Genomic DNA, 9,301 nt, shown 5'->3' with positions numbered 1-9,301 from the left:
AAACTCCAAATGGAGTTATGGAGAATCAGACAAGACTGAAAATGACTGAATGACAAGAAGAGATACATTTAGCTACATTAACATTTTAAAATTCTTTTAGCCAAAACAGTATAATTTTAACAAGAAAAATAACAACAGATGGGGAAAATGTGACAAAAGTCAGATCAACATTTGACATCTATAATATTTGAGGAAATGCTAATGAGTAGCAAAGACAAATCCAGTATACAATAGATTAATTGTGAAAAGATAGAACTAACTTTTAGAAGAGAAAACAAAATGATTGACGTTAGAATGTCTTCCCTCATTAATAATAAACAGATGCAAATTTAAACAAATGTGATGTATCACTTTGCAATGATCAAATCAAAAAAACATCATTAAAGACAAAGAAAGTCAAGGTTGACAAAGTTGTAGATTAACAGGAACAGTGATTCATTACTTGTGGAATTACAAACTTGTAGAATATGTTGAAAGCTATTTGGCTGTACAGAGAAAAATGCAAAAATAATTGCAAGCTTAGATCCAATAATTAGAATACTGGAAATATATCTTGAATATCTTATCAGAATTATAAAATGAGATATCTGTTAAAGTAATTTCAAATTAATAATGGAAAACTAGAAACAACTTACATGCCCAAGAATAGGGGAATGGTCAAGTAGCTTGTGTTATATTCATATGATAGAACATTTGATAGTTGTGAAGACAGACAAGTATAAGGAATGGAAAGGAATCTGGAAAGATCTTTATAAAATAATGAAAGAGAAAACCCTCCAGCAAAATATGCACACTATCAGAGGAAAATATGGAGGAGAATAAATGGAAAAGGAATGTCAAAGACATGGAGGGAATGACTAAAACACTGTTATGATATATGAGGAATAGAAATAGATTAAAAGATAATTTCTAAAAAAGTTCATATGATGATATAGATGTTTAGTTTTAACAAGTGTTTAACTTATTTTTTAAAGAATAAAGTTGTGGACCTGATATTTGGTCAGGTGGTTTATCCCTCTAACTTGTCAAGATCTTTTTGGATCTCAAATCTCTTATTAAGTTTATTATCCCATTTTCTCAAATTTTCATTATCCACAAGTGTGGTCAATTGGCAAAGTGCTAATAAAAATGTTGAAGGTAACAAACAAACAAAATCAGAGCTTTGGGTGAATCCATTAGAACCTACTCTAGAGGCTGGCATGATTCTAGTGCCCACCAATCATTTTGTCCATCCTTTAATTAACCTTGAAACCATGTAACAGTACTCATAAAGCCCATGTCTTTCTATTTTGTCCACATGAAAACTATCCCACTCATTTGTATAGATGCTAAAATATTAATCTGACTTGGAATCTAGATTCATGTCATAGCAGATTTTCATGCACATATTCATTGTATAGTAAAGAGTGAGACTTACTGCAAAATATGAGATCAATATACAAAGCTGATGGCAGGTTTGGTCCAGAACCACAGCTGCCAACTCATAGAGGTATTTTTTAAAATGTAGGTATTCAAATCAATCATGAATCATCTACATAGCTGTCTTGCTTCTCCCATGTTCAACTTATCAAGAAGAAATTTAAAAGCATCTCCTTGTTCTGCATTTTGTCTGTTGTGCCATAGATTAAAAACACCAAATAAGTTTAAATTAATTGGAACATTATAATATGCCCAAAGTTTTATAAGTTAACTTTCACACAATTCCTGTATAAATGTTTAAATCACTGCAGGGATTACAAAGATTCCTTGAGGAACACTTCGGGGAAGGTTGTGAGGATGGAAAGTTAAACTTGATCCAGATCCAGTAAAAGATCATTTGTAATCATCCAGGGTCCATGGGCATTTAGGATAGAACTGCAAACATAGTGCTGCTCTCTACTCTAACATCATGGCCTTACTTTGGAGAGGAAGCATTCTTGAGCCAGGCAACATTTCACAAACATTTCTGAATTAAATAGGAATTAAACTGAAGAAAGGGAGTGATGTAAACTGGCTTGAGTAAAAGCAATTGTCTCCATAAAGAGTAACTGATAGGACAGAAGGGCTGAATATTTATGATTTTGCATAGCCTCAAATTGTTTTCCAGAATGATTTGACAAATTCATAGCTCTAACTGGACAAACACTCCATGAGTACATCTGCTTACTGATAATCTCTCAAACATTTATCATGTTTGTGATTATCATCTTTGATTCTGTAATTTATATGAGATGAATTATATTAATTTGCATTTTTCATGTGATTAGTGATTACTAGAATTCTTTCCCATGCTTGTTGATAGTTTGCATTCATCTCTCAAAAAGTCTCTATTTGCTTTAATTGCTTATTTATTGGAGCTTGGCACCTGTATAGCTTTGTATATATTTGAATAAATTTTCTATTTGTCTTGGGAAATTATTTATTACAGATATTTGTTATGAAAATTTTCCCCAATAGACATCTTTTATTCATATTCTAACTGCACTGATTTTATTCATTATATTCATAGCAAGAAGTATCCATATTTCTTGTTAAGTTTAAAATTTCCCTTCCTGTATCCTTCATCCTACCTGATTCTATTTCTTCAAAGACTTTTATTCATCACTTAACCTCCTTTCCTCAGTCTCTCCCTTTCTAGGTACTACATTTCTCCCTTCAAAAATGTTCCACTCCAGCTTGTTTTTTTTTTAAAGTAACATTCTTCTCTAATCTCTCAATTTATCACTCCTCTCCTTCAAAAAGCTTTATACATTTTTGCCTCTATTTACTCTTTTCCCGTTCACTTTTCTGCCCTTGCAATCTGGCTTCTAACATCACCACTCAACTAATTATTCTTTCCAAGATTCCCAATGAGATTGAATTGCCATATCTGATGAACTATTCTTAGTTCTCCTTCTTCTTGACTTCTCTGAATCATTTACATGATTGACTGCATTCTTCTCCTAGATAATCACTCTTTCCTGAGTTTCAATATTGCTGAATTGCTGTCTACATCCTGCACTTTGAATGTGGATGCACCTAAGGCTTTCACATAGAATCTCTTATTTTCTTTCTAAATGCTTTCTCTGAGTGATCTCATGAACTCGAAAGGATTCTGTCATCATTCATATTGAGATGACTTCCATATATACATTTATGTGTGTATAGATATTGACAGCCTTAGCCTTGCTTTTAAACTAAGCATCTTCCACTGGATGTACCACAAGCAACCCAAATATCAAATTTCCAAAGCAGGATTCATCATCTTATCCCTTAACTCCTCTTTCAAACTTCCATCTTTCTAACAAAGAACTCTCATCTTTCTATTTATCTAGGTTGCCAAATCGAGCTCTTTCATCTCTTTCAAGCCTTGTATCCAATCTATTGACAAGCTTTGTCTATTCTGTTCCTACATCTCTCACAACTATTCCCTTATCTTCATTCACTGAACTAAAACCCTAGTTCATGCCCATTTCACTTTTCTCCTCAGCAATTGAAACAGTCCCCTAACTGAACTCCAACCTTCTAGACTCTTCTCCCTTTAATTGACTCCCTAGAGATTTACCAAAATAGTACTACTTGATCATACCACTCCACTGAGAAAGATATTTCAGTGGGTCTCTATTGCCTTTTAGGATAAATTAAAAACTTCTTAATATGGCATTTATTGGCCCTCCCAATCTGACTATAGCATGTCTTTCCACTTTCCAGGATTACTGAATATTACTATGAACCCTCTTTTCAAGTCTGTTTGGCTTACTTTCTGTCACCTGAACTCAGCACTCCATCTGCCACCTCTGCCCTTCTATAGGTTTTCCAGGGCACCTGGAATGCCCTCCTTCCTCCTAGAAAACTAAGAGTTCTTCCGAGCATGTCTTATTGAAAGGTTTTGCTGACTCACTTTACTGTCCCTGCTTTCTCCCAGTACCCCAAATTATCATATAGTTATGTAGCAATTTGCATATTAAATCCTTCCTGTAGGAAGGATTCTTGAGGGTATGGCTTATTTTTCATTATACCCATATCTCTATTATGTCCACTTATTATTCTTTGTGTGCCTAGTAAAGTGCCCTGAGTAATAAATATTTCTCGGATTATCAGACTTCAAGAAAGTAACGTCTCTGTTACTTGTCTCCATTTCTTCATCATGCACACATTCATTATGCCCCTGTAATCAATTTCTGTTCTAACCCCTTTACCAAAATTACTCTCTTTAAGGTCACTAATGACAACCTTAGTGGGATCCAAAAGCCTTTAATCTATCCTAATCCTCTTTAACTTTTGTGCAACACTGACCACTGTCAACCTCCTCCTCTTATTGGATACTCTTTATTCCCATCTATTCTGAGTTGCTTCACTATGAAGCTTCTTCTCTTACTTTTTGGAACCATCCTCTTTCTCCTTCATTTGTTCTTCATACTCTTTGCTACTATTATATGTGTCCCCAAATATTAAGAGTTTGACTTTTTCCTCATCTCTTTCCACTTTCTCTTCAAAACCCTCACCTAACCCTGTGTATTTAGTCTCTACGTAGATTCACTAATTCCCTAATTGACATCACTTCCAACAACATCGCTGCAGAGCTCAAGTCCCATGCCCTTTTGCCCACTAGATATTTCCATTATGTTACTCTAAATTCAATATATTGAAATTTTAACTCTTCAGCTTCTCCAATCCAAATATTGTTCCTTTTCAAATAAAAACGAAGTTATTTATGACACTTCCCTGCCAGACAATAAGGTTGGAATATTTGGCATCTCCTATGATTCTTCCTTCTCTTTTAAATCTCATATGTGATCAATTACATTGGTATATATTCTGTCAATTCTAGCTTTGAATTACCACTCTCATTTGCCATCTCCTTCAGAGTATGCTATCATCATTCTGCTTTTGGCTATTTATTTCTTACCTAGACCACTATAATAGCCTCTTAACTAGTCTGCCTTCAGTTTCTCCTGTCTCAAATCTGTCTCCATAACTTGTACCAAAGTACTTTTCCAACTTTCCAACCTTCATCTTGACTTATTTCCTGAAAAGAAAAAAAACTTTACTAAAAATTGCCTATCAAATTAAGTTTAAATTCTTTGGTCTGACATGCAAGGTCTTCGGTCATCTAGTTCCAACCTACTTGTCCAGTCTTATCTAATTTTCCATTCTAGCCTAATGGAACTACTTACTTTTCCCCATTCTCATCTTGCCACCAATAGCACTGCCATCTCAATTTTATTGTTCACTATGCCCTCCATACCTGGAACTAATTTCCTCCACACATTTCTCCCTATTACAATCTATCTTTTCCTTCAAGATACAGTTCTGTTGGATCCTCTGCCAAGAATATCTGTAAGTCTTCTCATATCACTAATTATGTGCTTCACACCTCCCCTAAAATAAAGGCAGTGTTTTATAGAATGCTCTCCATATCCTAGTTTCTTTAGTCATGGGGCACTCCTTCCAAGTATTCTGTATGACTAAATGCATTACAGCACACCTATGGTCTAAGAAAGCAATTTCCATACTGTTCATTTTAGTTTCAATTTGAATAATGGACTCAAAAATATGACAGATATCAGTATTTAAAAACACAATCACTTAAAAAATTTCTTAAAGTAATTGATCTGCCTTATAAAGAAAATATTTTTAAAAACTGGCTTTCTGACTTCAATCTGAAAACAAATACTGTTTTATTCTGTAGATCCCTAACTCCGTTGTAAAGCACATGGGAGACCTGCCATTCCATTTGTGTGTGGAGTATAACCCTGTGTTCTACATACACATGCTAGATACACATGAAAAAGTACAAAGTACATGAAGCAATGCAGAGAGAAGGGAGCAAAATCAAAAAGAATCATACACATGTTTGTATATTGTATATATGTATTATATATATACATATATATGTATATATGTGTGTGTGTGTGTATACATATATATATATATATATATATATATATATATATATATATATATATATATATATATATATATATATATACATATATTTCAGTATGGGCACCTAGATGGTGCAGTGGATACAGCAGGACTCAGGAGGACTTGAGTTCAAATCTCACCTCAGACATTTGACACTGACTAGCTGTGTGACCTTGGGCAAGTCACTTAACCCCAATTGCCTCATCTTGGGTCATCTCCAGTCATCCTGATGAATATCTGGTCACTGGATTCAGATGACTCTGGAGGAGAATTGAGGCTGGTGACCTGCACAGCCCTCACTCACTCAAAACAAAGTAAAGTGCAAGTCATGTCATCATTTCCCTGATGGCATGGTCTTCTTTGGCAACAAAGGACAAACACACACATGTTTCAGTATATATATATGTAGATATATGTATGTATCATATATATATTTATCTTCATATTGATGACTATCATTCAATTAAAGACAGCAACAGCAGCAACAAAATCATGTCATAGAGTTGATTTGCATGTTTTGATCACAAGAAATTGGTAAATAACAGAAGTGACAGAGATGTGTACAATTATTTATAATTTATTAAGATATTTATTGTTTGTTGTAACTTCCTACTTGTGCTTTTGAATTTTACATTGAGAGCTCTGATTTCTGTCTGAAATTGACTACTAATTTTTTCTTGAATGAATTTTATTACTCTCTTAAATCATTTGGTACTACGTTGTATTCTTGTTCCATTATATCTGGAATATCCACTGAATTCTCTCTTTCGTCTGAACTACTGTTTTATTTTCCTTCACATTATATTTTTTAGTGCACTTTAGATTATCTTTATAGGATTCACTCATCCTTCTAATTTTATGTTTCTCTTGGTTTATATGTTTTCTCTGTGTGGTCTCTCTGTGGTTCATTTGCTTTTGAACGAGGTTTCAGGCTTTCTTTGTTGGTCTTTTGGTTTTCCTCATATTTCTCATAATTTGACTTCTGCTTACTCTTTTGTTTCTCTGTCTTCTACCATTACACAAATTCCTGAGGCTAGACTACTGGGCAAACTCAACATCCTTTGAAGTGGTGAATATGAGGTCTGGTCAGACTCTGTTTCCTGTCGAGTAATTTCCAGAGGATCGTCGACTGTGCCAAGCTAGAATGCCAGTGTTTTTTCTCTTAGGCCTATCATATGATGCTCCCCTCTTATCTATGGCTAAAAACACAGCCTTCATCTTCCTTCCTGATGGCTTCTTCTGCCCTAACCTATCTATGATCTCCCTTTCCTTCAAATGACTTAGCTGAATTAGTGCTTGAGGTAAGAAGAAGAATGAAGGGTGATGGCAGGGTTATTTCTGTATAGTTCTTTGCAGTTGTATCCTGAGTCACAAGCCTGGAAACTTATCTGTCTTTACTGCTAACAGTGTGTGCAGTCAGTTATGTCTGAGGCCTCTGAACTAGTGTTTGAAAAATTAAAGTCATCTGGTGTTAAGTCATGAGATTTTTATATCTGATGGGAAGTATCTTCTCCTGTGAATTCAGCAATCATTCAATATCTAGCCGATAACTTCTTTTTTTGAAATTTGTCAGAAGTTGAAGAAGTTTCTAGAACATAGCTACCTTATCATTTTTCTATTCTCGCTACATGAGTGCTTTTATCATTTTCTTTGTTTATTCCATTACATATATTTAAACACTTGTACTTACTAATGCAAATCATAGCAAAAAAAAATTACACTGGAAAAGGGAAAAATATTTCAAAGTATGAATTTCATTACGAATGTTACTACTATTCACTGTTATAAACAATTTCAACTTCTTTGAACTGTGTCCTTCCCTAAATCCTTAAGGTGACATAGATCAAATGGCAAGGAAAAGGAAAATTCCACAGCAGTGACACTTTTTTCTGGTTGGACTTTCTCATTACTCAAGCCTTCTACTAGTTCTTTATGTTCTCTGCCTGGTGATGAACCTGGTGAACCTGTTGAGAAACTACATCCTCCTCATCATCAGCATCCTGTACACTCTTATGTACTTTTTCCTTGGGAACCTTTCCTTTCTGGATATCTGCTACGCACTCTACTCTGTCCCTCAAATGCTGATAAAATTTGTCTGAGAGAAAATCCATCTCCCTCATTGAATGATTGAATGAGATTGGCCTACAGCTTTCTTGCTGCCATCTGCAATCCCCTAAGATACACCATCCTAATGAACAAGGGACTCTGTGTGCATATGGCTGCTTGGACCTAGATTATACGATGTCTGAACTCTTTGGCACAAACTGTGCTTGACATGATGATGCCTTTCTGTGGGAACACAATTGATCACCTTACCTGTGAAATCCTGGCCCTTCTCAAGCTTATCTGTGGAGACAGCTCCCTCAATGTGTTTATCATTATGATAGGAGGTATTGTTTTCTTAATTATGCCTCTACTAATCATTTTCTTCTTCTATATCTTCATCCTCTCCACCTTTCTGAGAATCAGCTCTAGTGAAAGGAGGAAGAAGGCCTTTTCCACCTGCTCAGCCCACCTGTCTGTGATGATCTTGTTTAGTGGCTCAGCCCTTTTCATGTACATGAAGCCCAAGTCCAAGGACATAAAGACATCTCATTGGTATGCCCCATGGGATCATCACTCCAATGCTGAACCTATTATCCACAGCCTAAGGAAGAAGGAGGTGAAAGGGGCTGAACAGAAACTTAAACATGAAAAGAACATGAAATACTGAGACTAGTAGCATGGTTTTGTTTCCTGGATGCTGTCCTTGGCATTAAAAAATAACATCATTCTACTTATTATTAAGTGTATCAGTGTGGCTACAAAATGTAATGTGCAATCCTACTCCTTTCCATAGGATATACATATATCTTATTTGAAATACAATTCCTCTTCAGAGTTTCTTACTTTATATCCTCTGCAAATCTGGAGTCTCATTGGGGTTTACAATACCTTTAATTAAAATAAAACACACACACACACACACACACACACACATATACACTGAGGTCTTATGTGCTAACAGATATGAGGGGAAATTATTTCTAATTCCCAAGGACAGATCCAATAGAATTAACAAAGTGGGAATAATACAAGAGCTTTCAGAATAATGGTACAAGCTCTATTTATGTATTCTTATGTTCTATACATACTTATTAAGCAAATACAATGTGTAATACACTGAGCTTGATGGGATAGATATAAGGATAGAAAGACTAGTCCCTGACTTTAAGAAATTTACAGTAGAGTAGGAATCAGAATCATGGGATCTTAGATTTGAAAGGGATCTCAGAGACCCTGAGACCAACTCAAGCTTGGTTCAGGAATCCAATCTATACCTTATTCAATAAATGATCATCTAACCTCATGTGAAGGGAAATATGCGACTTTAAGGCAGTCCATTGCATTTTCAAATAGTTTTAATTGTAAGAGA

At 34.9% G+C, this 9,301-nt stretch overlaps 1 pseudogene; it reads left to right on the top strand.

Annotated features, from left to right (window-relative positions):
• The first annotated feature begins 7,835 nt into the window (after positions 1 to 7,835).
• On the top strand, positions 7,836 to 8,537 carry LOC140502489 (olfactory receptor 13D1-like; annotated as a pseudogene).
• The last annotated feature ends 764 nt before the right edge of the window (positions 8,538 to 9,301 follow it).

Source organism: Notamacropus eugenii, chromosome 1 (genome assembly GCF_028372415.1).
Source record: "Notamacropus eugenii isolate mMacEug1 chromosome 1, mMacEug1.pri_v2, whole genome shotgun sequence".
In the NCBI taxonomy this organism is placed as follows: Eukaryota; Metazoa; Chordata; class Mammalia; order Diprotodontia; family Macropodidae; genus Notamacropus; species Notamacropus eugenii.
The sequence above is the reverse complement of the archived record's forward strand: the minus strand, read 5'-3'. Positions and strand labels throughout refer to the sequence as shown.